Source organism: Anabrus simplex, chromosome 1 (assembly GCF_040414725.1).
Source record: "Anabrus simplex isolate iqAnaSimp1 chromosome 1, ASM4041472v1, whole genome shotgun sequence".
Classification (NCBI taxonomy): domain Eukaryota; kingdom Metazoa; phylum Arthropoda; class Insecta; order Orthoptera; family Tettigoniidae; genus Anabrus; species Anabrus simplex.
Genome location: NC_090265.1, coordinates 558,873,732 through 558,897,166, shown reverse-complemented (window position 1 = coordinate 558,897,166; position 23,435 = coordinate 558,873,732). Strand labels below are relative to the sequence as shown.

General features: G+C 40.5%; 1 long non-coding RNA gene across 2 annotated transcripts in view; it reads left to right on the top strand.

Moving 5' to 3' along the window:
- Positions 1-395: 395 nt before the first annotated feature.
- Positions 396-23,435, top strand: part of LOC136869594 (uncharacterized) — a 34,996-nt gene continuing 11,956 nt past the window's right edge. The window contains exons 1-4 of one of the 2 annotated variants that reach the window (XR_011018015.1): positions 396-527; positions 6,737-6,854; positions 6,935-7,034; positions 22,267-22,391. This is a non-coding gene — a long non-coding RNA (uncharacterized lncRNA). Of the gene's footprint in view, positions 528-6,736; positions 6,855-6,934; positions 7,035-14,699; positions 14,840-22,266; positions 22,392-23,435 lie in introns of those variants that run through there. The other variant, XR_011018014.1, reaches the window with a different exon arrangement.

The window sequence follows — 23,435 nt, the reverse complement described above, 5'->3', positions numbered from 1 at the left end:
CGGGAATTGTGCCGGCTGCCGAAGCCTGTCGCACTCCTCTGACATATGTAATGAAATGATATTGAAGAGTGTTGCTGGAATGAAAGATGCCAGGGAAAACCGGAGCACCCGGAGAAAAACCTGTCCCTCCTCCGCTTTGTCCAGCACAAGTCTCACATGGAGTGGCCGGGATTTGAACCACGGAATGCTCACGCAGCGGTGAGAGGCCGGCGCGCTGCCAACTGAGCCATGTAGGCTCTGGATATTCTAGTCGTTTAGTAAATTGAACAAGAGTCAATGAAGATATGTATAGAATGAGACTGTGACAAATATTATTGGGTGATTGCTTTGGCAGTACTGTAGTGCGCTCGTCTGTGCTCAAATCTGGGTGGTTGGCTGAATCGTATAACGTCGAAGTATGACGTAAGCAACGGCTGAATACACGATCTACATCTAGTACAGTACTAATATTTCGTCCGTTGACTGCAGATGGCTGATGGATGTCATGTTTCTACCGTTGTGTTATTCGACCCGAAGAATCATGAAATGTAAGTAAAAGTACTCCATTGCTGTAAGAGATGCAAGCAAGATAGTTAATGGTAGCCTATATAATGTTACTAGGAATTTGTAATAATGAAATAGATATTGCTTAGTAAATGATGAAAATAATAATTTAAAAAGAAGATATTCAATTCTGAAAGGGATTAAAGGATTTGTTTGCTGGTGCAGAATTCACGCAATCATTGTTGATAATTTGTTATAGATTCGAAACGGAAAGGGAATAGCGTTTAATGGGGTTGTGAAACGGGATGAGATGAACCCAGGGAAGACTGTGTATGGAATACTTTTGTCATTAATTATCACGAAGTAATTAGCACGTGAATGTTGGGCGTTGTTGGAGTCAAGCCCATGTCCGAGTACCGGTAATGGAAAGTGATAAGTTGTAGGTGAGGAAATAAGCAATAAGTGAGCTTGGTATAGGTGGCGGAATCGAGATGTAATATTGATACGGCATTCAAAAGAAGGTGTTTCGACATTTTTGGAGGATAGGGTAAGTAGGAAATTTGTATGAATGTGAAAGTTATTTGTAAAAATAAAATTTGTGCTGATTATAAGTTATTCAAAAAGTTTGAATGACTACTTCTTAGGAGAAGTGCATTTCGAAATCTAGGGGAGCGAATTAGGATAGACAGCAATGACCCCTAGGTGATGCATGTTATATAGAACACTGTTCATCTACTAATGCGGGAAAAGTGGGAAGAAATTGTTTATTAGAAGGAATAGTGTAGACTTTGTAAAACTCGTAATGCTGCCATTTAATTTAGCACGTGATTTCAATTAACCATTTCCTTTAATAAGAACAATTTACGAAAATTATTTACGGGGCAGTGGTAATTTGTCCTCATGCGATGTAGATCTTATGAAATGCGATTGGTTATTACGTCATAAGTTGGTATAATGTGGAAGGAACTGTAGGGGCACATGATCTTTGTGTACGGGGATCTGCTTCTCCATCTCGGCCATACCTAGGGTAGTTTATAGTTTGCCGAGGTCCCATTTCACTCTCTACTCTTCACCCTCTGCTGGAAGTCCGGAACTTGGGCAGCTCCTGGTAAGAGAGAACTTTTAAGACAACCTGTATACAAAGCCGGTATACCATGCATTCCTTATACATTTTTAAGAGAATGGCTGAAGTAGTCAAACATATATAGCTCTTGAGGTCTCTGCCTTCCAGGTCGTGGAAGTTGAAATGTTCACTATTCCAGCATCCGACCGCCTCTGCATTTCTACTTCTTTAGGCTCTTCGTTGGGTTGCTGTGGATTGGGGGGCTATAGTTTGAGAACGTGCGAAGGAAACAATTTCAGTAACTTTCTACGACCATGTGTGAGAACTCTTGCCATAATTTTTTAAATAGGCTTTTTGTAGGCGAGTGTAAAAAAAAAAAAAAAAAGCTTGGGATCTCGCTTTACATATTTCGACAATTTCACGCTAGTTTCATTTAAGGCCAATTTTAAAGTTGGAAATCGTAACTTTACCATTGATAAACTGATTATAGTCATGTGTACGCTCTCACTCATGCAATCTCAACTTTGTTACATTTCGCGTCAATAATGAGCTGAAGTAGGCGATCGATTCCTGAAGGAAGTAAATTAGTCTTATAATAATAATCATAAAAATATCACCTATCTGTTTTTATATATATTGTGATATCGTTGGCAATGTGGATAAGTGGTTCGTAGGCCTACCGTACTTAATTATAATACATATCGTACCGGTACTGTAGATTACTTTGCGAGCAAGATAAGCGAAACATTGATAAAAACCCTCCAACTGGAGGTAAATTGGCCAGATGTAACAAACCATATTGTGTGAATTAGTTTTATATTTTAACAAATCCTATTTGAGGAGTCGTACGACTAGTCCGGTGTAGTATTAGATTTAACTACAGATGGTGTGGTTTCCGCATTTTGAGTGCATGGTACCGTAATGAAGTTCACATAAAAATATACGCACGTTTAAAGAAAACTAGGAATAAGTATACATCGGATTGACATGGTTAAACTTGCATATCCGTAATGAAATAAAGTAGAATAATTTACTGTTTCACATTTTTTGACCGCTTAAAAAAATAATTCATTGTTCCTTTGGATGACGTGTGATCGCGCTGAAAGCATGGACCTAGCACGATAGAAGTGTCTATGCTATATTACTTGATTTGAAGTTTGAATGTAGTTTCTGGTGACCAGGGGCGTAACAAATGATATGGGCCTGCCTTCCAAAATAAAAATTCGGGCCCCGTTGAGTAAAACGTAAAAGCTATGAATAACTTAATATAAATTTAATTACAGGAGGTATCAGCAAATACAGTTAAGACAATACGCGGTACTCAGCGAAATATTGAGGGATAGCTATTAGAGCTCTCTCTAGTGGATTGACCTGAGAACTACTGATTCTGTCATAAGAGCACGTGTATTTGTGTGTGAAGTTTTTGGTGTTATTTATGCGTTGAGATAGTTGAATAGTAGCGTGCCATTCCTCGATATGTCCTCTCAACATGAGGGGAAAGGTATGTGCTGTGTTTGGCTGCAGTTACTATTAAGTAGAGAAGAATGCGTGATCTTTCTTCAGTTTCCCTCGTGACAAGAAAATGTAAGTAATATTGTGTTTGCACATATATTCTTCCAGTGACAAAGAGATTTTTATAGTAACGGTACTTCATAATCTTCTGACCAGCTCGACCCATATTTTAACCGGCTTAAAATATAATACGCATATTTTATTATATAGTGCAGCAGTTAACCTTCAATACCTGTGTTGTAGGTGTGATCTGTGGGTTTGATTTAATTCAGGAAAATACATATGCGTATGAGTGTGGCTGGTTGTGTTCCAAGTTACCCCATTTGGAATGTCGTAATGCGTTGTCAAGCACTGAAGAAAATATGAGTGATTTAAGAAATGTACATATTTTGTTGAAACAATGTGATGCAAATTTGCTTTACCCTAATGTAATGGCATTATGGCAAGTATTGCTTATAGGGAAAGTTTGAATGTTTTTGAGGCTAAATTTATAGATTTTCTTTCTGTTAGTAGGCTTCAAGTTGAAAGAAAAATTGTCCATCCCTTCAATGTAAATCCATTCAATCGTTGTAAGGAATGTGCCGATATTTTTTTTTTTTGACAAGTGTTGTAATATGATACAATGCTTTTAAATGAGTAAAATGAAAAATGTAGCCATGAACGTTCAGGCAGGAATTCTAAAGCTAAAAAAAGTAATGCATAAATGAAAGATCAAGCCCTTTCACAGCAGTCCATTCACATCGTGATTATATGTCTAATTTCAGTCTTTAAATAACCTGTTAAATAATTCTTCATTCATTTATCCAGAATTGCTTTAGCAACTTTGAAGGTAGTATCTTAGTAACACTTTCTTTCTAGACGTAATTTATTTATCCATTTTCGTATATACATTTCCATTGATATTTGAATTTAGCGCGAATTTTCAGGTCTTGCCACTAGGAGCGCCACTTGCGACTTGTCTCCCATTTTAACAAGGCTAAATCCGGAAGTGTCGCGTATTGTCTCTACTGTATTTGGTATCAGTAATGCAGTATATTGTGAAGTTACATAAACAAGAGTTTATTCGTTGTTAGATTTTTAAAAAATGTTTAATTGGTTTTATTTGACAGCATCTGAGTATTGATGGGTAAGCTGCTGAACTGCCAACCGTACACCACTTACATGTTCGTAGTCTACTTTAGTTCCATTTTTCAGTAACTACAGAACTATACTCTGTAACCAATACCAAAGTCTCTATTACAATCATTTATTAAATTAAAACATGGAAAAATATACCAACAAAATTAAATACACTGTTAAGAATATATATATTTACAATTTACTTTACATCACACCGACACAGATCTTGATGGAAGGCTGAGGACTGGGAAGGAAGCGACCATTGCTTTACACCATTGCCTGGTGTGAAAACAGGAAACCACAGAAAACATCTTCAGGGCTGCCGACAGTGGGGTTTGAACCTACTATCTCCTAAATGCAAACTGACAGTGCACACCCTTTACTGTACAGCATACTTGTTTAGCAAATAGTTTGAGAATTATCAAATGATAAAACTAATAAGCATATCATTAACTTCTGCAAAGAGAGCTCATTTGAAACTGAGTTGACTGATTCTTGCAACTTCTTACTGGCATTATAGAGTGTTATCGAATAATGTGTAAGAATGTTCTGCAATATTTGTGCATATAATACAATCATTTTATTTGCACTACACATCAAGAAAGTATCATTTTTAACTAGTATATATTTTGGTATCAATTTTCATGGCTGTAATTCTTTTTGAATAATTTGGTGCAGGTCTTTTCTGAAGTGTGTCGCATTTGTTGACAGCAGCTGTGCTGTGTTACTCAATACAATAAACTGCTGCTGGTTGCAATGAAATGGCAATTGCTTTACGTACTAATTGTAATTTAAAAAAAAAAAAGAAAAACCCACCACCTGCTGATTCTACAGTCTCATTTCTGTGCAGGCTGACCTTTTTTCATTTTTTCGCAAGGACTTTGCGGGCCCCTTAAAGACCCAGGCCTTAATGTTATGCCCCTGCTGGTGACAGTGTAGCTTAGGGAGTAATTTCAATATGGTAATCTTCAATTGCATCCTGGTGAAGATCATAAGGAAATGAATGGCAATATTACACCAGGAGCAGGACTGAAACTAGGGTATAAGAAAGAACTTTAGTCTCATGCCTAGCCTTTGCCAATGACCTCACCATACTAACAGTATAGAGGAGGCTATCCACCAGCTGCAGAGCCTTCATATTGTAGCGGCTAGGGCTAGCTTGAACATCGGGAAAACCAAATTCATGACCAATATCAAGGAAGCCCCTTCCACAATACCACCAAGAAGACACCACCATCAGAAAGGTGCTTGCGGTCCAAGTACCTAGGAGAGTGGATCTCTGCAAACCAGAGTGAGAACCTAGCCATAGACACCAGGTGTGCCAAATTTGAGAGGGCCCATCACTCCTGCAAAGGAGTACACATCAGAGTACCTCTCCAAGAACCTCAAACTCAGGCATTATACAGTAACATGGTAGTAAAACAATCTGTTCTCTATGCCTCTGAGTGTCTTGTGATGACCAGGAGAGGCCCTCTCAGGAAACTAGAGGTCAAAGAAAGGAAGATCCTGAGAAGAACACTGGGAACTCATACGAGAAGTGGGAGGCACCTGGGCACCTAATTTTCATGAACCCCTGCAGACTTACCAACAGGATCTTTACTGTGGGAGGCAGAGAGGAGACATCCAGGAACAAGTAGATCTTTGGTCAAGTCATATGCGGAACAACTGGAGATCCCGTATAGGTCCATACGTGTCCGCCGACAGTTTCTGCAAGCTATCCAGAGGGAAATTTTTCCAATGTCATGAGTAGGAAAAACACAAACCAGCAGATCTATGTGAACGGAGGAAGAAAGGTGGCTCACAGCCAGAAAATGAAGGAATACTGGAAGAAGAGGAAAGAGAAGGAGCAAATGACTAGAAGATACGAGCCCAATGGCCATCAGTAGGCCCAGATGACAAACAACAATAATTATATAGGCCTAGATTGTAGTCTACAGAAATTTGAACATCGAAGGTCAATAGAAGATGGGGAAAAATTGTGCCGGGGGCAGTTTCTACGAAAATTTTAGGAAGCCATTTGGATTGGCACCAGGAGTAGTTACTAACATGCCGAGTTTAATGATGTGATTTACATATACACTATCATTATTTGTGCTGTAGGTTTATGAATCTGTGGTACTTCAAGACTTTGAATGACTGAAAAGAGTTCATGTTATGCATTTTATTTGTATCAGAGTTCATAATCTAGTTCTTCTTGCAAAAAATGAGCAATTATAGGCAGTTGCTGTTGACATAATGTTGCATATAGGTCTCATAAATATATTTGTCATGATCCTTCAAGGTTCTCATCAGCTCTCCTATTTGTTAATAGAATTCCTCTACCTCCTCTTGCAAATCAGTCGTTGGTATGTATGGTCGACCTGGCTTAAATTGGTGTCTTTGGCATGTCAGTGTGTTTAGTATATTTTTTAAATTATGGATAAGTAAATACTGTTAGAAGATACCTTTGTATTAATACAATTTAAAAAATATTGTAAATTTTGATTAGGTTATCTCCTTAGGACTGGAACATGGACTACTAGTATAAATTTTAAATTTACCTTGACACATTTCTTGCAGGTAGTATGCTTGGACTTACTTTGCAATGGATCTTGCCAAGGGGCCTTCATCCACAGTGGTATCTACTTGATGGAAGCCTATGGAGTGTCATTATGCAGGATAAAGTTAGGAAGAACAGGTAACTGTAACAACTCGAAGTGTCTCAAACATTTGCCTATACTCTCACTCTAGGTACTTTTCTTTTCTTTTTTTTTGTAGGAGGAAAATCTTAGCAATGAGATCTGGAATAAGGTGATAACAACAGTGCTTGTGGGTGCTACATCACATTCAAACTTCAAAGGAATTTTAAGTGTTTCTGGTGAGTAAATAGGAAAGCACATGGCATAGATGTTATCGTTGTAGTTTACAGTACTGGTTGAACGTTTGCTATACAGTATGTTTGTTCTTCAGTGGTGTTCAGCTTTTTTTTTATTTTTTAGAATGCCAGGTGTTAGTAGTTTGATAGGTTATGCTGTCAAGTACAGAATAAAAAAATTACTTCCTTGTGGCAAGTCCAGGTACTGGATGTAAAATATGGATCAGCAAGGAGTGCGGATGTGCTGAGTGGAGCGCGAAGCAATGGGCACCACGTTGACACAATACAGGATAGCGACTGGTAGCTGGAACTGTGAAAAGGGAAGTAGAAAGGAGACAAGAATGGAGCTGAAGGGTGATAAAAACGGGATGGTGGCCACTCTACTGGTGGCGGCGGTGGTGATAGTGCTGTTGATAATGGGAAGAGTGGAAGTTAATCCTGGTCCAGGTCCAGTGGGTTCCATTGGATGGGAAGAGTTCGAAGTGATAAGAGAGATGATAAAGAGAGGCTTGTCAGACGGAGCAAATAAGAGAAATTTTTCGAGAGTTATCCAAGGAGTTTATGGACCTAAAGTTGAGTATTAAGGAAGATGTGAAGAAGATATTAGAAGAGGAGGGGTGTAATACAGATGTTGGATCTGTTGAAACAGAAGGTAAGAAGTTTGGAGTGTGACCTGAGAGAAACAAAGAGATTAGTAGAGAGGGGTGAGCAAGAATATTTTCATATATGGTGTGCAAGAAGAGGGAAAAGAGACTAAAGTGGAACTAGTGTATGAGGTCGTGGAAGTGGTTCAGAATAGGATGATCAACTTTAGTGAAGTTGATATAGACGATGTGCACCGTGTGGGGAAAGTTAAGGGAAGGAGGTCCATCAGAGTGACATTATCTACATTGTTGGCTGACATTGTGATAAGGAATTTGAGCAATTTAAAAGGGGGGTGGGCCGGCTAAAGAAATGTGATGAGGAACATCAAGAGCAGCAGAAGGAGACCTTGATGGCAGAGGGAGAAGCGACGAAGGGCACGAGAAGTGGCAGTGATGATAATAGAGGAGAGTGTTATTACGGAAGTGAGCGAAGTCCACATCATATCAGGTGCAGGAAGTTGAGAACTGCTGAACAGCAGTGCCAGCAACCAGATGGTCGGGAATGCAGAGACCTTGAAGAGCCAGCACAATGCAGAGGTGGATGAAGCAAGTAATATGTGACGAGTGGTGCTGAGTGAAGTGAAAGGGGTGAATGAAGGTAATAGGAGACAGGGTAATGATTCATCCTCGCCAAGTAAAAGGAACACGGAAAGTAAAATGGAGAGGAGACAGGTGCTAAATAAGGAAAGATGATTAAATTTGAAAGATTTATGGGGAAGGAAAAAAATCTGTAGGTACAGAGGAAGGGAAAGAGGAGGAGGGGAAGGAAGGAAAGGAAGAGGAGAGAGATGGAGAAGACTGGCAAGGAAGAGTGACAAGGAGTAGGGGTGGAAGTGGAGAAGCACAGAAGCAGAGAGGGGGAGGGAATAAATAACTAGATATGATAGGGTTGTGGAATATTGAGGGGTTGATGGGGAAGCTAGGGAACAAAGAAATTGAGAAATTAGTAAAGGAGTTTGATATCATTGCCCTAGTGGAGACTTGGTTAGGGAAAGGGGTAGAAATTGAATGGGATGGGTATAGAGTAGTCAACGTGATAAGGAAAACAATGGGGAAGATGGGAAGAAACCCTGGTGGGATAAGTTGTAATAAAAAATGAGATAGTGGGGAGGGTAGAGAGGATACAGAATGAGGTAGAAGGGGTAGTGTGGTTTAGAGTTAAAATGGGAAGTGACGCGAAGGAGGCAATTTGTCTGGCTGTATTATATAATCATCCTAAGGATTCAGTTTATGCAAATTGTTTTTTGAAGAACTGATTGAAGAAATAAACAAAATTAAAGGCCTGTATATGGAAGATGGAATGATATTAATGGGGTACTGGAATGCAAGAGTGAGTAATAGGGTACCAGATTATGGGGGGGGGGGGGTGATACCGAAGTGAGAGGGTATAGAACTAGTAAAGACAAAGGTATAAATAGTTATGGAGTAAGGTTGTTAATTATGTGCTATAGAAAAATTATATACCTATTTTAAACAGATGGATGAAGGGAGACAGTAAGGGGGAAATGACATACATCACATTGAAGGGAGTGTAGTAGATACAGGAGTAAGTACGGAAACAGCATTAAGTAAATAAGTTTTGAGGTGGCAGAATGTGGGACAACAGAACACATGCCCATTAAGATAAAACTAAGAGATGATGGTGAAGAGAGGAGAGGGGTAGGAAAAAGGGTGAGGTATAAGGAGGGATGGAAGTATATCTGGAATGATACAAGTAAGAAATTGAGATTAGAGTTAAAAGAAAGGGGAGATAGTATAAGGGTAGAAATTGAAAGGACGCTGGAAGGAGATGTGGATACAGTTTTAAAAATTATAGAACTCCCAGTATGGAAGGTGGGAGAGAAAGTGAAGAGAAGAGAGAGACAAAAACAGTCATGGGGTGGTTTGATGAAGACTGTAAGAGGAAACGAGAGGTTGTAATGACAGCTATAGCAGAGTTTAAGGGAGGGAAACAAGAAAAAAGGGAGGAATATTGCAAATTAAGAAGAGATAAGAAGTTACTGAATGATAAAGAGAATGCTGGAAAGAGGCGGAAGCTGAAAGAGTAAACGGATATTGCAAGGAGAAAAGATTTGAGAGGATTTGGGAAACTATAAATAAGATAGAGAACTAGGCCTACGGGGAAGGGAACAAATATAGGGGGGAAACGAGTGGGTAGGATATTTTAGAGGACTTTTGGGTGGGAGGTGAGACTGGCATGGGGAAATGGGCAAGACTTATATGGAAGAGAATTACAAGCTGGAGTACAGATACTAGATGAGGAGATAACAAGACAGGAAGTAATTAGGGTGTTAAGTAAAGCAAGAACTAATGCAGAGGGGTGGGGTGAATGGTATTACAAACAGGGTATGGAAGGAAGTAGGGGAAAATGAACTGATGTTAAAGGTGATTGTTAAAAAATTTAACAAGATATGGGAAACGGCAAAATTTCCTAGCGAGTGGAGAAAAGGTGTATTATGTCCAATATGTAATAAAGGGAGTCAAAGTGATCCTAATAATTACAGAGTAATAACACTCTTTTGACTCGTTGTCAAAGGTATATACAGGAATTCTAGCCAACAGGATTAAAAATTGGGCAGAGAAGTATGGAAGGATATCGGAGTATCAAAATGGGTTTAGAAAAGAGAAACACGGTGGATAATGTGTGGATTTTGGATACCTTAATTACGAAGTATGTGAAGATAGCAGGGATGAGATGATATGTAGCAGCAATAGATTCAGAGAAAGCCTTTGATGCAGTGAATAGGGAGGCGTTATTTACTAGATTAAGGGATATTGGGTTTTCGAAGAAAATGAGGATGACAATAGAAGGAATATATGAGAAAGTAATGGTGATGATAAAATTACAGGGGTTGGGGAGTAAGTGTATAGAGTTGAAGAGGGGTGTGAGACAAGGTCTGTCACCGATATTATTTTCACTGTTTATAAATAATATATTAGACAGACATGGAGGAGAGAAATGGCAGTGTCCTTGGATAGGGAAGCGGGAGACACTGGGCCTGCTATTTGCAGACGATTTATTGATCTTGGCACTAACAGCAAGTGGATTGCAAAGAGTGTTAGAAGAGGTTCTGGAACATACTAGAAGATGGGCACTTAGAGTAAATGTACGGAAGATGCAGATAATGGTATGTAGGGAAAGAAAAGCAAGGAAAAATTTTTTGGATGGTAGAGCAGGAAGAAGTCAGACCAGGAAAAAAAATTGAGCATTTAGGTGTAATAATTAGTAGTAATGGATCTTGGAAGGATCAGGGCAGAAGGGCCAAATTTAAGGGGAGGAGAACACTTGCAGCAGTGGGGGGTGTTAGAAAATAAATTCCTGGATATAAAGTATAAAATTCAGAGAATGGTGTTCCAATCACTGGTTAAAGGAAAAATGCTATATGGGGTAGAAGTTTTTGGATTGGAGGAGGGTAGGAAGGAACTAAACCAAGTGGTGGCGAAATTTATTAAGATTATGATGGGGGTTCCAGACTGTACTGCAAATGTGGGGACTAGATTAGTATGTAAAGAATCGATAGACATTACAATAGCTAAGAGGGTGATGAAGTATTGGATGAGACTGGAAGAAGGGGAGGAGATTTAATACAAGAGGCGTATAGGTTCCAGAAAAGTATGGAGAATGAAGGGTACTGGGTGAGTAAGTGTAAAACTAAATTACAAAATGTAGGGTTAGGATATCTAGGGTGTGCGGATGGGGAGAGGAAAGAATGGGTATGGAAAAGGGTAAAAGGGAGAGTGACAGATATAGAAAGACAGAGTTTAATAATGGAATGTAGGGATAGAGACTCACTATCAGTACTAAAATTGGTCGAAACAACGAACCCGAGAACCGAATTTGAGGGCAGAAGGGGTAAAAGGGGTTTATACTGGTGGATAATGGGAGTTACGAAAAACAGGGATGGGTAGGTCGAGAAAATAAGGATAGATGTATTTTATGTGGGGAGGGATGGTCGGACCTGCATATATTTAACCAGTGTAGTGAGTTAGGGGAGATTAAAAAGAAAGTGTTGAATAAGAAAGAGATAGAAAAAGTAGGAAAGGGTTAAAGATATCATGGCTGTGCAGAGAGTGGGAAAGAGGAACAAATATATCAAAATATTTAAATGTGGTTAGAGCGAGATTTTTAAATAAATTAAGGGAATAACAGGTAGAATGGTGTTTCAGAGAAATGGGAAGTAAGATATAGACGAAACTGTTCGATTATATATAATGTAAATATAATAAGAGATCTGTATATACTGGAAAAGAATGTATTATAAAAAGAAAATTGTAGATATTGGTAGAAGATTGGATTAAGAGACGAATAGGGGTGAATAAGATGTTGTCGAATGTGTTATGTTACAGTTAATGTAGTGGCAATAAGAAGAGATTGTAGATATTGGTATTAAGAAAAGAGTTGGTAATAGCTAGATAGGGATGAGGGTGAGTTGATAAATGTTATATTATAGATAATCTAGACACAATAAGAAGCAGCCTGTAAATATTGGTAAAAGATTATATCAAGAGATGAGTAGGTAATTGCTAGATAAGTGAGAGGTAGGAAAAACTTGTTATAAAGAAATTAGATAGGTGAAAGTAAGTTGAGAGAGGACCTGTAAAGAGATACGGTATAATAATTGAGTTGGTAATGTAAAGAAATGTGCAATTAGTGAGTGGTTTTTAGACTAAGAGACATAAATAAGATGGAAGAACTGTGAGAAATAAGGAAACTGTTGAATTGTTGGCAAGTTCAGTGTTAAGTGTTTAAATACACTTAAGAAAATGGAAATCGCAACACCATGAAGGCATTAGTCGTTTGTGTTGATTTTCAAGATGTGGAACGATGACATGTAGGTATGTAAACGATTAAAGTTTCAGACCCATTGGATTGTTGCTACAGGTCTCTCCACGTGATTGGTCGCAGAGGAATCAACTCCAGTATATGGACTCTGGTGTAGCGTAGTTGACTTGCAGTCTGTGCAGTGAAGTGATCCCCATCAAACATGCCTCAATGACAGAGAAGGGCACGCTATCAACAACTGTCGCCGTTTGAGAGGGCTCGGATAATTGGGCTGTGTGAGGCTGGATTATCGCTAAGGACTGTCGCAGCACGTGTTGGCCGACAGGCATCTACGGTACATCGTGTATGGCAGCAGTGGTCAAATGAAGGTACCCACACTCGTAGACCTGGCACAGGCCCAGCGCGACAGACAACTGTGAGAGAGGATCGCCGCATCATTTGGATGGCCCGGATGGAACCCCATGGAACAGCAGCGCAAATTCGAGCAGCTGTGGCACCCCACGTTACACAATAAACAGTTCATAATCACCTGCGTGCAGCTGGCGTACGAGCCCCGTGTCCCTGCAGAAGGTGTTCCATTGATCCCACAACAGCGACGTGTAAGGCTGGCCTGGTGTCGAGAAAGATCGTGGGTCGACGAATGGCATAGGGTCATCTTTAGTGATGAATCGCGCTTCTGTCTTGCCTGCAGTGATCGCCGGAATTGTGCGCACCGACGTACCGGGGAGAGGGGCCACCCAGATCTTATTGTCAAGAGGCACACAGGGCCAACACCAAGCATTATGGTCTGGGGAGCTATTGGCTTGATTGTGAAATCACAATTAGTGCTTGTTGAGGGCACTATGACTGCTCGACAGTACGTTGATAGGGTACTCAATCCAGTGGTTGTCCCTATGATGGCGAACATTGCCAATGGGATGTTTCAGCAGGACAATGCCTGGGTTCACAATGCACGCATCTCCAGAGAAGCTCTCCATGACATCACAACCTTAGAATGGCCCGCCAGATCCCCGGACCTCAGTCATGTTGAGCATGTGTGGGACATGATGGGTTGACAACTGGCCAACCGTCCTCAGCCACCCACAACTCTGGAACAACTGACCTGTGCAGTGCAGCAAGCATGGGCCACAATTCCTCAGGAAGCGATCCAGGCCTTAGTGACTCCATGCCTTGACGAATTCATCAGTATTGCAGCTCGTGGTGGGCACATCCTGTATTGATTGTTGCCCAAACTTGCGGTCGGAGGGACCTGAAAGTGTAATCATCGAAGCACAACTGAACACTCGTCTTGCATGTTCAATTGCAGCAATGTAGCACCTCTCCTTCTGGGTGTTGCAATTTCCATTTTCTTCAGTGTATTAACTCTAGGACATAGTGGAAGAAAATGATTAAGCAGTGTGTTTAATGCAGAGGATAAGTTACAAATAAGGTAGATGAAGGAGGGTGTAAGTAAGAGAGATTGAAAGATATTGGACAGGGAGTGGGAGGTAGAAGAGGTGGAAGGGTGGGGTGGGACTGACCCATCCCAGGGTGAAAAAAATAAGCATGTCCGCACGTGGTGGAACAGGAGTCAAAGATGGGTGCAGGCAATGTTTAAGAAGGCGACACGGATTCAGCAGGCGGGACAGTAGATAAGAACGAGATGGGTCGCATTTTGGACTGGTTTCTGCCTCGTGATTCGCCACGCAAAGAATGGGAGGGAAGCACATTGCCAACTAGGTGTAGGTGGGGGTAGACATCTGATGCTCGGGGTGTGGCTGGCAATGGTATCACGGGCTAGACGGGCTATTTCCTTACCAGGGCAATACTGCGACCAGCCAGTTTTTCTGTTTATTAGTTGTAGCTAGTTGAATAAATAGTTAGCACTTTAAGAGTTGATGTAGGGGGTGCCCTAACATGCGGCTAGGAGATCCGCGCATGTTAGAGGCAGCTCAGTAGATTTAGTGAAGGGTGGTGCCGTGCATAGTGTCTGGTATTCCGCCTGTGCCGGGTGCCACTAAATTAGGGTATGTAGTTTTAAGAGAGAGATATAGTAGAATTTTTTTTTTTTTTGTTTCGCTCTGTCTTTATTGCCTGTAAACCAATGGTGTATACTATGGTGGGGAATAAAGAGATGTTCTATTCTATTCAAATACAGTACTAAAGTAGACATTTTTTTAAACGTTGTCATTATTCGTCGAACATAACACAATACTTCCCCCAGAGTGCGGAATGTTCATTGTTGACCGCTATTTTTTTCAGGTACTAATGTTAGTCTTCATACTGTGAGGAAGGGAAAAGGAAGAGAGGGAGATAAAGGCACTGGAAGAAGGGAAGAGATTGGCTGTCAGCAGAACCATATGGTGATTCTTTGTTGATGTGTTATGATCCAAGAGGGACATCAGGAAAGCAAAAGTAAGTCAAATGCTAGTCTTAAACATGTTACGTTAGTGGTCAAACACAAATTAGTTAACTGTTTTTGTAGATGTGTATTGGATACAACTTGAAAGTTATTCTCTGTGTTTATTAGGGAAAAAATCTGACAGATATGTTTACTTATATTACACTACATATGGTGAGTATGTATGTGCATACATCAAATATCTGTCCTGATTTTAATGCTTTAATTTGCTCATTATCAAATTATTGCACAAAAAAGTGGAGCCTTAAATTGCATCTAATGGTCATATAACAGCAGGAATAAACCCAACCATTTAGTAGAGAAGGTGCATCACAGACAATAGATATATCTAAGATCGAGGTTAAATGGTGGTGGTGATGGTCGTTGAAGATGAAGTAGAACTTTGCAATCATCCTCTGTTAACAATCGCACATGCTCAGGGAAAACACACCACCAGAGGCAGAGAGGCTGCCTAGACAGTAAGGGAAATTCAATTTGAGGGGATAAAGGAAAAGGAATGAAGAAACCTTTGAGGGAAGTCAGGAGAAACCTTGTTAATCTGCCTTTATACAGACCAGTCCAGTGTGGGTAACCCTGAGGTAGCACAGCCTGTGGGATCAACAAGCATGTAAGACCCCACCTCACTGATTTCAATGTCTTGATGTCCATAAAGAGACCTAAGGTTAAAAGAGAGAAAGCTTATATGAATGTTCATTGGTTTACTCTCTCCATACCACTGAAGTGGTTATCCCATGTTTTAATTCTCTGCACTTAAGAGTAGGGTGTTTTCCACTAAAGAAATACAGTAGATCTATGTTGGTTCCTTGCTTTATATGTATTGAAATCCCTTTGGAAGTGTCATTTCAGTAAATAAATACCTTGCATTTTGCAAGAGCTTTAGAGCAATTGAAACACCCTTCTTTCTCGTTTGCAAATGATTCACATAAGTTGAGAGGAAATTGTAATTTCTAGAAGTGACTGTGGGTATAATTGGCCATAGAAGAAAGTATTTAACATTACATTAGCAAACCTTCAAATTTCCACTGGCATTGGTGCAATAAAATGTAGACATTTATGTTAATTTTTGGAGGAGTAAGAGGCATATCAACAACTAGTATGCAGTTCACTAACATAACTTGGCTGTAAAGTGCAGGGTCTCTTTAATCATCCCAGTATGGCGGCTTGGTGCCCACGATCATTAGGGCATCAAGTCTTTGTCTGGCAACGTTGTTGGTTAGTCCCGTTGGTGGAAAACAATTTTAATATTGGAATGTTAGCCAGCAGAGTAGATGTCCTGGTGTACAATTTGTAATCACTAGATAGTGTGTCTGGGTCCAATTCCAGGCCTCTTCACAGTCTTGATATGCACTGGGGGGGAAGGATGATGCTGTGATGGGAAAGTTAAGCCTTGAGCAGACCCCTGTGTATTATTAAACAAGAATAGGCTATGTGCAGACACCAGGTTTCCTACCTCATCACACACACCCAGACATGCAGGTTGTTAACCATGTCTCTAAAACCAGAAGACTTTCTTATTGTGTAATAAGTGAACTGCTCATCAACAGAAGGGCTGGAGCTGTTGTCTTGCAGATTTATTCCATTTTCACTTTTCTCTCTCTCCTTTTTCTCCTAGGCTTGATTGAAAATCCACAGCCTGTTTCCAGTCATTTGACCGGTTCAGGAATGGAATGAAGCCCCCTTATAGCAGCGAGGATGGGAATTGTACTGGCTGCCAAAGCCTGTTGCACTCCTCTGGGGCAATGGTTAATGAATGATTAATGAAATAAAATGATATTGGAGAGTGTTCTGGAATGAAGGATGATAGGATAAATTGCAGTACACGGAGAAAAACGTGTTCTGCCTCTACTTTGTCCAGTATAAATCTCGCATGCAGTGACTGGGATTTGAACCACGGAACCCAGTGGTGAGAGGCTAGCACACTGCCGCCTGAGCCATGGAGGCTCCAGTCCTAGTCTTGATTATTGCCACAAAAGCTGTCTGTGTGATAGGTAAATAACAAGGAGTATTTAAAAAAAAAAAAAAAAACTGCCTAGTCTTGTTGATAACTCTATGCAAGTAGTTCATTCTGATCTTGTTATTGTGCTGTTATACTTCTTTGTTCTGGTCCTGGTCCTAGTCTCTGAGGTGTACAGTGGAGTATTTAAAGTCCAATCTTAGCATCCTCGGAAGTTACTGTGTCCACAGTCTGCTGGAGGAAGTAAATTTTTACATCTACCTTCTATTTGATGGTGATTTCTTCCTTGACCCAATCTTCATTACTTTGCTGTTGGATCTGAAACCACACCTGGGCTTTCCTACACACCATGCGAGTAGCTGTGTGGTACATTTGTAACATTAGAAAAGTATAATTTATTAGTCATAAAAATTGGGTGGAAATGATGTGAATAACAAATGTAATGTTCAACAATACGTAGTTGTAACAGATTTGTTACAGCCCTAGAAAATAAATTAATGCAGAACAGCCTGCAATTTAAAGTGGTGGTGCTTACTGTTCCTAAGACGAAGTAAAAGTAGGTAACCACCCTATATATAACACTAATCAGAGGGAAATGATGGAAGGGATCATACAATTCAAAAAATGAAGAGCTGGGCTGTGTGGCTGAGACTGTAGAGGCGCTGGCCTTCTGACTCCAACTTGGCATGTTCGATCCTCGCTCAGTCCAGTGGTATTTGAAGGTGCTCAAATTCGTCAGCCTTATGTTGATAGATTTACTGCCACACAAAAGAACTTCTGTGGGACTAAATTCTGGCACCTCGGCATCTCCTAAAACCATAAAAGTAGTTAGCGTGACGTAAAGCAAATAACATTATTAAAAATGAAGTCAGCCAGAGAAAGACAAGGGCCATTAAGTGTGTGGAAATGAAGGGCTCCCTAGGCCTCGGGAACTAAATACTGTCGGTCGTAAAAGAACAAGAGTTGACCAAGGGAGGTTGGATGGGATAGATGAATTTGAGGAGCCTGGCACAAGTCAGTGGAAGCAATGCCAGGACTCAGCTAAGGGCCCTGTGGTCGTCAAACAACACTCCCAAATCGAGAGCCCCTGGGGCCCCTTTTAGTTGCCTCTTTTGACAGGCAGGGGATACTGTGGGGCATAATTTTTCTTGGAAGAGATTCTTAGAGTTGTGTTCTGTGCAATGGTTAGGCTTACAGTATTTCAGGTGAATGTTTGACGTGGAAGACTGGATCTGATTTTTACACAATTTCATTATTGAAAACGGCTACTGAGAGAATTAGCTTGCGTTCGGGAGATTCTCGAGTCAAACTCCACTGTTGGCAGCCCCGAAGAAAATTTTCTGTGGTTTCTCATTTTCACACCACGCAAATGCTGGGGCTGTACCTTAAGGCCAAGGCTGCTTCCTTTATACTCCTAGCCCTTTTCTATCCCATCGTCACCGTAAGACCTATCTATTTTGGTGCGACGTTAAGCATTTTAATTTTAAAAAATACTTTGTACGCAGCAGTAATCCTATCTATTGGAGGTGATTGGCAACAGAAGACAAAGCACATCACAACAAACAATGGTCAATATAATTTTATTGTTGATCAATTTTGAGCTTTCTGTATTGTAGGCTTTCACGTTTAGTTTTCTCTCGACTCTGTTATATTAGGGTTTCTTCTAAAATTATTTATAGCATAGACTGTAGTTCCTTAATCTGACTTAACATACCGATTTTCATTAAATTCTGTTTACCCATTTTCTCGTGACTCGGCGCTGATATGGACTTAAGCAATAAAAATCCAAATTCATGAATATCTCTGATCGTAGCTGGTATGATAACAATGTATAAGACCTAAATGATAATAAATTTAATACTATATAACTTTGGTATATAGTATTTATTGATATGACCACTAATAACATAAGTATTTGAGAATTACATTTTAGGCCTTCCACTAACCTACTATTTCACTCAGCGTGAATACTATTATTTTTGTCCGACATTATAGCAAGTTATTCCTCGACTTTAATGAAAATTGGTATGCAAATTCTCATCAGCAGTTTTCTAGTGATGCGTGTACACACAGACAGAATTTACGGAAAATTAAAAAGTGCACTTCCTTGTCATTGTGGACATGACTAATACAGAAACCATCCTTTTTAAATTCTGAGCAATGTACATACAAAACTCTTAATTATATATAAATAAAATATGTAGGTAGATTATATTAGACATGTTTGCAAAATTAATAACTGGTTCGATAGAAGTTCCGGGTTTAGGAAAGGTTATTCCACTGGAGCTCAACTTGTAGGATTCCAGGAAGATATAGCAGATAGCTAGGACCTAGGAGGATGTTTTTATTCCTTTCTTGAAGGGAAGGGGTGGGCCACCTAGAGGGTATGCCCTCTCTCTGGCCAGGAGAAGTGACGAGTTGTGGGGATTTGATGGAGATAGGAGATGGGTAAAGAAGATATTATTAAGGAGATGTGAAGATGTGGCCTCTTGGCTAAGGGTGTAGTTTGTTCTGTGCTTTTTTTGAGATGTCGTTATGGATATATATATATATATATGATTACATATACAGTGCAAGTACAAATTGTGGGTTCTATGTGTAGGTTAGAAAAGAGTTCCAGGATAGGGTTGCAATGTTAGAAAGTGGAGGGTTGCTGTGATATTGGAGATGGAGGTGGTTAGAAGGTCTAGTATCGGGAGGGGTGGTAGGATGAAGCTAGTTTGGGGAGCGGGTGAACAAGCGGCTTGTGGGGGGGGGGACAGATGAAGGGGCTGGCCGGGAGCGAAGGTGGAAATTGTTGGGAGGTGAGAGCACGGTAGGGGGTGGAGAGTGAGAATGCTAAACTCTATAGTGCTGTCTGCAGGTGCGGGCACCAGTGCTAATCAGGTGTTGAACATCTGCGGTGGGAAGTTGTAGCCATACCATGTACGTGGGGCCATTGGCGTTGTGGATTCGAGATGCGCGGCGGGCGGGGATGCCTGCTGCTTGGAGTTCCCGTAGGATGTCCCTTTCTGAGATGGAAGGTTTGATGCCGTGGAGAACACAGCTCGACAGTGCGTGATACGATGGTGGAGGCTGCTGAGGCGATGATAGTGTAGCTGTGGCTGTGTCTTCTTGTGAGGCTGATAGTGGCGATGGCCGTACTGCGATGGTTGAATCCATGGGGTTGGCAGGGAGTTGCTGGGGACTATGTTGTGTGGAATTCAAAGAAGTGATGGATGATGATATTATAGGCGAAGGGTGGCTAGTCGTGGTAGTAATGGCGGGAATAAGGGAAGGAGTATAAGCCGAAGTGGTGATGGTGGTGGTAGTAGTTGTGGAGAAAATGGGGGGGGGGGCTGGGGCTGCTGGGTTATTTGGGGTTGATGTTCGTTGATGGTGGGAATAGTAGAAGGGTTTTCGCAGATCTGCTCTAGGATGTACGCAGGAGTAGGCACCACTTTGTAGAGTCTGCTGTTGATGGTCGCACCGCTGGCTTGGAGGCATGCTGTTTCATCTTCACTGCGTAGGTATGTCAGAATCTGCGTTGATGGTAAGGAAATGGAGCGATCCGGGAGCCTGAAAACATCATGGACTAGGACGCCGGCATTGCGAAGTTCGGTGAGAATGTCGTTTTCAGAAAGTGCGGTTTGCACACCTGTAATGAGGCAGGAATACATGTCGTTGGGGAGGCGACTTCCAACTAGGCGTCTGCCTGTATATGCTTTATTGGGATCGAGTGGGTTGCAATTAAAGATGAGGGCAACCCAGCCGAAAAAAGTTTGAAGCATGTATTTCGTGCAACTTCGGAGTTTGGAGAGGGGGATTCAGGAGGTCGAGTGGATTGTATTGCTATTGACCTGTCCAAGGCATTTGACAGAGTGGATCATGGGAGACTACTGGAAGAAATGAGTGCAACTGGACTAGACTAAAGTGACTGAATGCGTGGATATATTTCTAGAAAAATAGCTGATGTACCCATGCTTTGCTATGGAATTCTACAGTGTATACAGTATTCTAGGTTAGGTGTATACACGTTGTAACATTCATATACATTGCATAGTTCTTAACATTACCCTAGAAACACAACTAAATCACCCAATGTTGTTTTTTTGTGTGAAGACTGGGTTAGGGAATTTTCATTGTAATGGTAGGCCCTCTTGCCTACCATCAGTAACAATGAAGTTACGGAATTTTCTGGCACTCTCACTTTCCACCTGCCTTTTTACATCTTCAGAAAGACTGCCTTAGTGGTTTTCCCAACTGAAATCAACATAGCAATGCCATCATATGAAATACTCAAATTAAAAACCACACATTTTCTCACTTTTAACAAACAGTAGTACACTCCCGATCTAACAGTCCAAAGATCCAGAGCTAGAATGACTAGGCCGCAGACAGTCGTGAACACACTTTTATTTTAGGCGGGGAGGGGGGCGAAGAGTGGAGAGTCCCAGGGCAAAAACTATGCCCTTTGCTCTCTGTTTCCTAGGAGTAACCGATGAGTTGGAAAATCTCAATTCACTACACTGGTAAGGGAAAATCTGACATGGAGGTGAATTTTGCCTCCAAGCCAGAGGAGAAACCCCCTCTTGGCTGCTAATTCGGAAAAAATTAGTGCAGAATTTAATAAAAGTGAATAGGAAATAGTTTTCTTAAGAAACGGCTCATATCAGGGTTGAATTTTGAGTTTTTTAGTGAATTGTAGTGCTGAAATTGTAATTGTAGACCATGTCATAAGTGTGGCTCCATGGATAAATGGTTAGCGCGCTGGCCTTTGATCACAGGGGTCCGTGGTTTGATTCCCGGTAGGCTTGGGAATTTTAACCATCATTGGTTAATTTTCTTGGGTAGGGGCTGGTTGTAGGTGTCGTCTTCGTCATTTCATCCTCATCGGGACGCGCAGATCGCCTCCGGGTGTCAAATCACAAGACCTGCATCTGGTGAGCTGAACATGTCCTCGGACACTTCCGGCACTGAAAGCCATACGCCATTTTATTTCATTAATCGGTTAATTGTGCACACGGATCAATCCAATCAGCATGTCAGAGTAGGGAGCGAATAGCTGGAATACTATGTGTTACGTACCAGCAGTATCAGAAAATGTATGAACCAGAGGAATGGTATGCTAGAGAAGAAAGTTACCTAACTCTCCTGCTATTTCCTGCCAATATTCAGGCAGGCTGTTATACTTGGCAAGCAACAGTAATCCCATGTATCGGAGATGAGTGGCAGCATAAGAGACGAACATCATAACAAATAAGTCAACATAATGTTATTGTTGATCAGTTTGATGAGCTTTCGATACTGTAGGCCTTGATAAACGTAACCATGATAGGTTAATATGATTGTTTGATCCGTATTGACTAGTTTGAATGTAGTACAGAAATATTTAAAATAGTTATATTGGAATTAGCCTTGTCAATACACTTATTAATGAAGGAAAATAATTTATTCAACCGATTATGTTTCAGGAATTCAACCACTCCCTTCATCAATGGTCAGATCTGACCATTTCATCATTTCATCCTCATCATGACGCACAGATTGCCTACGGGTGTCAAATGAAAAGATCTGCATCTAGTGAGCCGAATAGCTGGTAAGAATTACATTTTAGGCGCCTTCCCTTAAACTACCATTTCATCCAGGGTGAACAAAATTGTTTACAGCTTAGACTGTAGTTTCTTATTCCCTGACTCTATATACGGTACCAATTTTCATTAAATTCTTTACCCATTTTTCTCGTGGCTCGGCGTACATATGGGCTTAACAACAAAAATACAAATTCAAGCACATCTCTGTTATCATTGACGGTATGGTAAAAATGTATGACATAATGCTATATAACTTTCATTATGCAGTATTTATTGATAGGATCACTAATAACAAATATTTGAGAAGTAAATTTTAGGCCTTCCCCTAAACTACCATTTCACTCAGCGTAAATAAAATGATTTATAGCCTAGATGGTAGTGACTCACTCCCAGACTTTCACATACCAAATTTCATTAAATTATCTTCAGCTGTTTTCTAGTGATGTGTATGTACAGACAGAAATTACAGAAAAATAAAAAGCGAATGTCCTTGTTACTGTGGACATGACCGATACAGAAATACCATTATTTTAAAATTCCGAGTAATGTAAGACAAAATTCTTTTATTTATATATATATAAAAAAAACTTGGAGAATTAGAGTAAACAAAGCTTTGTCTGACCCTGTAATAAGAGGGGAATTCCTCGATGCAGTATTATTGAAGCTTTTCCTTTTCTTCTTCTTCTTCTTCTTCTTTTATGACCACATAGGATCACTTTAGTCAGTCCGTCGTTCAGGTCTCTTTGAAGGGATTGTTCGGGCTTTGCGGTCCTCCCAGTACTTCTTCAGACGCTCCGATCTTCGTGCCCTTTCCTCAGTTGAAAATGTGCGTGTTGTTGGTTTGTTTTGTGTAAGGGTAAAGCGGAGGTTTGTATTCTTGAGTTTTGTATTTAATTTTATCTTATTTTTGGTGTCTTCTGTTGTAAGGCCTATTTCCTTCAGATCCTCTCTTACTTCTCTGATCCATTTACATCCTGTTGTGGTATTTTTTGAGACGAGATTGTGTTGTACTAGTTGTTTCAGAAGTCTCGAGTCCTGCATCCTCATGA